Source organism: Triticum aestivum, chromosome 7B (assembly GCF_018294505.1).
Source record: "Triticum aestivum cultivar Chinese Spring chromosome 7B, IWGSC CS RefSeq v2.1, whole genome shotgun sequence".
NCBI lineage: Eukaryota > Viridiplantae > Streptophyta > Magnoliopsida > Poales > Poaceae > Triticum > Triticum aestivum.
The window spans coordinates 273,116,318-273,122,149 of record NC_057813.1 but is presented as its reverse complement, the minus strand read 5'-3'; the positions used below and the strand labels follow the sequence as shown (position 1 = coordinate 273,122,149).

General features: G+C 44.4%; 1 long non-coding RNA gene across 4 annotated transcripts; it reads left to right on the top strand.

Annotated features, from left to right (window-relative positions):
- The first annotated feature begins 1,577 nt into the window (after nucleotides 1-1,577).
- On the top strand, nucleotides 1,578-4,325 carry LOC123158877 (uncharacterized). 4 transcript variants are annotated; one of them, XR_006479374.1, is made up of 5 exons: nucleotides 1,578-2,359; nucleotides 2,449-2,590; nucleotides 2,723-2,843; nucleotides 2,968-3,625; nucleotides 3,968-4,325. It is a non-coding gene; the product is annotated as an uncharacterized lncRNA (long non-coding RNA). The 4 variants fall into 4 exon arrangements; XR_006479371.1 differs by having other exon boundaries at nucleotides 1,582-2,359; nucleotides 2,466-2,590; XR_006479372.1 differs by having other exon boundaries at nucleotides 1,586-2,359; nucleotides 2,466-2,590; nucleotides 3,322-3,625.
- The last annotated feature ends 1,507 nt before the right edge of the window (nucleotides 4,326-5,832 follow it).

The following is a 5,832-nucleotide window of genomic DNA, read 5'->3' as shown; positions in this document are numbered from 1 at the left end:
TGGACTCATATGGAATAACTTTGGGGTTTATGGAGTTTCGATGCACAAGCAGTATTCTCGCTTAGTACAGGTGAAGGATAGCAAAAGACTGGGGAGCGACCAACTGAGAGAGCGACAATAGTCATGAACATGCATTAAAATTAATCTACACCAGGTGCAAGCATGAGTAGGATATAATCCACTATGAACATAAATATCGTAAAGGCTATGTTGATTTGTTTTCAACTACATGAGTGAACATGTGCCAAGTCAAGTCACTCAATTCATTCAAAGGAGGATACCATCCCATCATACAACATCATAACCATTTTAATAGCATGTTGGCACGCGAGGTAAACCATTATAAACTCATAGCTAATTAAGCATGGCATAAGTAACTATAATCTCTAAATGTCATTGCAAACATGTTTACTCATAATAGGTTGAATCGGGAACAATGAACTCATCATATTTACAAAAATAAAAGAGGTCGAGTTCATACCAGCTTCTCTCATCTCGATCAGTCCATCATATGTCGTCATTATTGCCTTTCACTTGCACGACCGAACAGTGTGTATTTAAACATATAAGAAGCCTAGCCGACCCGCTCTCCTGAGGCCTCCTCATTTTTGCGCCGCGCGTGGTCATCTGATTGGGTCTGGTTAGGTCAACGTGCATGTGGTGATTGTTCGATTTTCATTGGTTGTTTTGACTCAGTAGTCCTGCGTGGAACCCGATGACTGGTGGGCTCAGCGAGTTCTCTGGTTGGCTGGGTTCGAATTTGTCGGGTGACCACTCCTGCCTCGTCGCGTGGCTGTTCCGGCGCTGACCGCGCCCAGTGCGGATGACGGGGTTGGCCAACGCATGCGCACTCAGCTGGCGTGCCCTTGTCTCACTGGTGGGTGGGCCGGTGCTTCTGCTGGCCCCGCTCGTCGGCTGCGCTGGCTCGGTTCGGCTCCTCACGGGATGGGTTTGTGTGGGCGATCGTGTGTTCTTGCGCGAGGACCCACACGGGATGGGCTGTGCACGGACGGTCGTGCCTCGTCGCGCGTCGCACGGTGGATGGGCCATGGCGTGGAGGCAGCGGTTAGCTGCTGAGGATATACCCGTCGGTTCTTTGCGCGGGATGACGTGTGGGGCACCATGCTCTCTGGTCCTACGCGTCGGCGGGTGGTGTTTATTCGTTCTGTGTCCAGCCTTTCTGTCCGGGTTTGGAGGGAGTTGTTGGCGTGCGGTGTGGCTGATGCACGGCTCGACCAGCAGGACGTGTGATCCCCGCGCTGTGGACCCCACCTCTAGGTCGCGTGCACTGATCCTGCGCGCCCCTCTCTTGCACGGGTGGCTTTCACCCGCTGGCTTGGTGCTTGTATGACGGTGGTCCCGAATGGCCCTCTTAGGACGCGTGTCATTGACGTGGTGGTGGGTCTGTTTCTGTTCGCCAGGTGCTGCCTGCTATGGGGAGAGGTCACGCCCGTCCTTTCTGGGCTGACCGAAGCATCGTGCGCGTGGGGGCCCTGGCTGACTAGATTTTGTCACCGTTTGTTTTCTTTCGTAGGTGATTGCCAATGGACCCGGTGCAATTGTTGTCCCACCGCGCAGCGAAAGCGCCTCCGCGCACAGTTCGTAACAAATTGGGGAACTGGTAAAGGAAACCTAGAGCCAAGCGGTAAAACAAGACCTTCCTGCTCCTCCTCCCTCACCCGGCGGCAGCTCCCTACCCCTGCCTGCGCACCGCCTCTTCCTCCTTACAGCGGCAGCGGTGAGCATGAGAGCAGCGGAAGCGGCTGGACACCATAAGTTGCCCGAGGTGGTCTACAGCGAGGAACGACCGCGCCCGACGTCGTCCTCCAACCCGTACTTCCCAACCCGGTGCATGCCCAAGGATTGTGGCGCACCTCGAAGGAAGGACCAAGGCCTGAGACGACTTGTCCTCTTCTTCCTCTAACATCTCCCTGCCGGCTGCTGCTTATTAGTAGGGAGGGAGGAAGGGAGGGAGCGGAAAAGATAGATGGCGGCGGCTCGACCTGGCTGAGTTGTCTGGGGAGTTGCGCACACGTCGAGCGACGGTGAGCGCATCCGACGCTGATACACCGAGGTGATATTCACCCGTTCTTTCTCTCCCCATGCGGCCTCCTCCGCTCGGCCCCGATTATGTCACATTACTGGTTCTGGTTGATCTTTGTTGGTTAAAGTATGTGTTATTGTGACCTTGAGAATATTCTTTATTTTATCATTGTATAACTAAATATTTATTTATGAACCAGAGTCCTCATCTCCCTATCTGTGTCCCTCAGTTTTCTATTGGCCAAAACAAAAGATGCAATCTATTGTTGAAAGACCAACTTGTCCGCAAAATACCTTGCGAACTGTGGCAGTTGAGGTACATCCTTGTATTTTCTTGTTGATTTTCTGATGCGAGAAGCGCAGGAGCCCTGTCAGTTGCTAACTGATGTATATAATAATCATCAGTTGTCATTTTTATTCAGCTAGGAGGTCTGTGCGAGTTAGAGGTTATATGAGACAAGGGCTTGGTCCTATTAAATGGAAGGGCCATAATTATTAGTCCAAGTGATATTGAAGTTACATTTGAGAATTTTCCCTACTACCTTAGGTGATGTTTTGACTTAATGTTCCTTTGATTTGCTTGACGTCTTATGTTGTTCTTTAACTTCTTCGTATGCTTGACTTAATGTTCTGTCACGTATTTATACCTTCATATATTTATTGATGTCCATTTATGCAGCAAGAATACGAAGGATGTGCTGTTATCATGTTCATTCCTACATTTGGAAAAGAAGGGATTCATTTAGCAGTTCTCGGAAGTTTCTTCAATAAACCAGCGAATTTATCATCTAGTCCATCAGGTAAATTATTTTTTGTCATTGCATATTGTCTCCGTTGAATGAAATTTATGTCCTTGAGCCATGTCAGATTACATGCTTTTTTTGAACACCATTACTTATAAGTATCCATCTCATTATGTATCAGGTTCTGAGATTTATTAGGAAACATTGATGAAGGCACTTGCCAAACATTTTGGTGCCATACTACTTGTTGTTGATTTGTTGCTATTGCCGGACATACTGAGAACTTCATGAATACCTTAAATAGTGATATTTCTGTGTTGATTTTGTTTGAAACAAAATTGTATGTGGCTGTCCATGCACACATGGTATTCAATTTTTTATATAGTGTAGAAATGGTGTGGAAGTTAAAGCATATGTGACTGCATGTGGATATATTTTGTCAACCCATGTAACATTGCCTTTAAACATGATTTAGGATTTTCATTATGTGCAACTCTGCCCAGATTGAGTACTAAGTTGTTTGTTTCGTGCCTAGGTGAGGTCATTATGGCGGTACTTGATGCTCTAATGTTCATCTGTGTTATGGAGTTGGTTCTTTTGAAGTTAAAAGTAGTTGTATGTTCGTACGATGCTCTTCTCAGGTTTTAAGCCTAGGTGAAGGCATAACATGTGGTAATGTATGTTCTTTTCGATCTGCCTGCGGCTGATTTTTTACCTCTTCTAGGTTGTTTTGCGTACTGTGGTTGCCCTTTATTCCACATGGTCTATGAGTTGCGAGGATCTAGGGTCTAGGAACTGACAGGCTCTTGTTTCTATTGCTGATTAGAGCTTTGGTTAAGGTGCGTTCCTTTTTAGTGTAGTCGGCATTCTGTTGTTTCTCCTGTGATAAATTGTTAGTTAGACTTGTGCTTAACTAGCGATTCTTATAGAGATGTACTTTCAGTGAGAAGAAAAGGCCATATTTTTTGCTAGCAAGGATGACGATCTTGCAGCTTTCTACGCATAGTTTCATTCTTATCTTATATACTTTATTTATAGCATATAAATACAGGAATATAGTCGTCATATGTTAGAGTATGAATTAGAATCCAAATCATCAATTGTAAAAATGAACAATAACTTCTATTTCGTCATATATGCAATGTCCCCAATTTTATTGTTTTTCCTTTTTGGTTCTATAGGATTGCAACCGGAGGAGCCGGAGAACACGACCCCTGTCCTATGTGCGGCCATATCCCCCATGGCTTCTACAAGGACCATATCCCCCACGGTTTTTTAGGGAACTCTTTTGAAAGGCATGTGTGTACAGAACACATGTTTCATCGTCTTCTCTTTTTTTCATGAGTTGTTGAATAGATCTTATGAAGCTTGATTGATAGTGTTTCAACTCAGATGAAGTGTTCTGGATGATCAGTTTTGCAGATCCTGGAGATCATTATACCTTCTGTACAATGCACTGTTCGGGAGTGTTGCATGCCTTTGTATTGTGTTCCTGAACCTTGCTAAGTTTGTCCATGTCCAAGTCTTCTGTTCTAAGAACTCTTTTGTTGCATCCACATTAACCATACATATTTACATTTCCATTTTCGAATTGTGAACTGTAGCTGACTAAAACTTTGGTATAAAATAAAGCCCTTGTTGGTAAATGAGTCACGTTATTAGCAATGTTTGCCTGTTCAGGTCTTCCAAGACCAAAATCATCAGAAATCCAGAACATACAACACTTTTTTTTGAACATAGGTTACCCTGATACAAGTCTCCGTTCAATTTTCTTATATGGAGGGGTTGGAATAGTTACCATACATGCTTGCTCAAAACATATGTATCTTCATAAAGCGATCGATCAGGGCGCATTAGAGGCAGAAGAAGAGAAAAATGTTTGGGGCGTCTGTGGCGTTGAACATTTAGTGCTTATGTAAAAACTCTAGAAATGTGTTTGAATCGCAAAAAAAAGAGTTCGTAGTTCTTATTCATACTTGAAATACGTGAGGCTTTGCATATTAAACCATGTTTTTATCAAGGCGCATATGGATTTAGCAGACCACAACTAAACCGACTATATATACATGGCTTATCCTTAGTAAATGAAACTAATTTCATCGCGAACATGGCTTTAGTTGAAGGTTCTTGCAGCATGAAACTATTTTCATCGACAACATGTCTTCAGCAGGTCTCTGCGCCATTTGGCGCAACGGATCAACTAGTAATAATAATAGTGCACGTGCATTGGACTAAGCTGGAATCTGCAAGCATTCAATTCAAGAGAGAAGACAAAGTAATATGGGCTCTAAGTTAAATCAACAATCATGCATATGAGAGCCACTAAACATTTTCATTAAGGTCTTCTACTCTCGACCCCCAAAGGAAAGAAAAGAAATAAAACTATTTACACGGGAAAGCTCCCAACTAGCAAAAGAAGAACGATAAATCGTTTTGGGTTTTCTTTTTAATTACTACTACAAGCATGGAAATTATACTGACTAATTTTTTTGGTTTTCTTAAGGTTTATCAAACACACAAGAAGAAAGCTACAAAAATAAATTAAATTAGCATGGATAATACAATGAAAGAGGATGAGCACTGTCGTGATTCTAAGGCTGACAGTAGAAAGGGGGGTAGGTATGGAGAGGCAAGACCTCAGCTATGGTGAAGGTGTACACACGGGGTTTACGAGTTCGGTCCCTTCTCGGAGGAAGTAATAGCCCTACGTCTCGGTGGTCGACTGGATTATATATGTGATGTTACAGGGGGTGCGAACCCTTGTGCCAGAGGAGGAGGGTGGCTTATATAGAGTTCGCCAGGACCTTTCCCGCCCTCCATTACAAGGGAGTTAATGTACATAAAGTGGTGGCATTACTGGTAACGCCAGCATTAAGTGTTGTTAATGACCTTAAAGACTACGGAGTGAATGCTTGTCCGTTGCATGCTGAGTGACTCCTGGTCTTCGAGAGGTCGAGTGATTCTCTGGATGGTCGAGTGACAGTAGGTAGGAAGACTCCCGAGTCACATGATGTCGAGTGGATTGCACTTGACATCTTCGACCGGG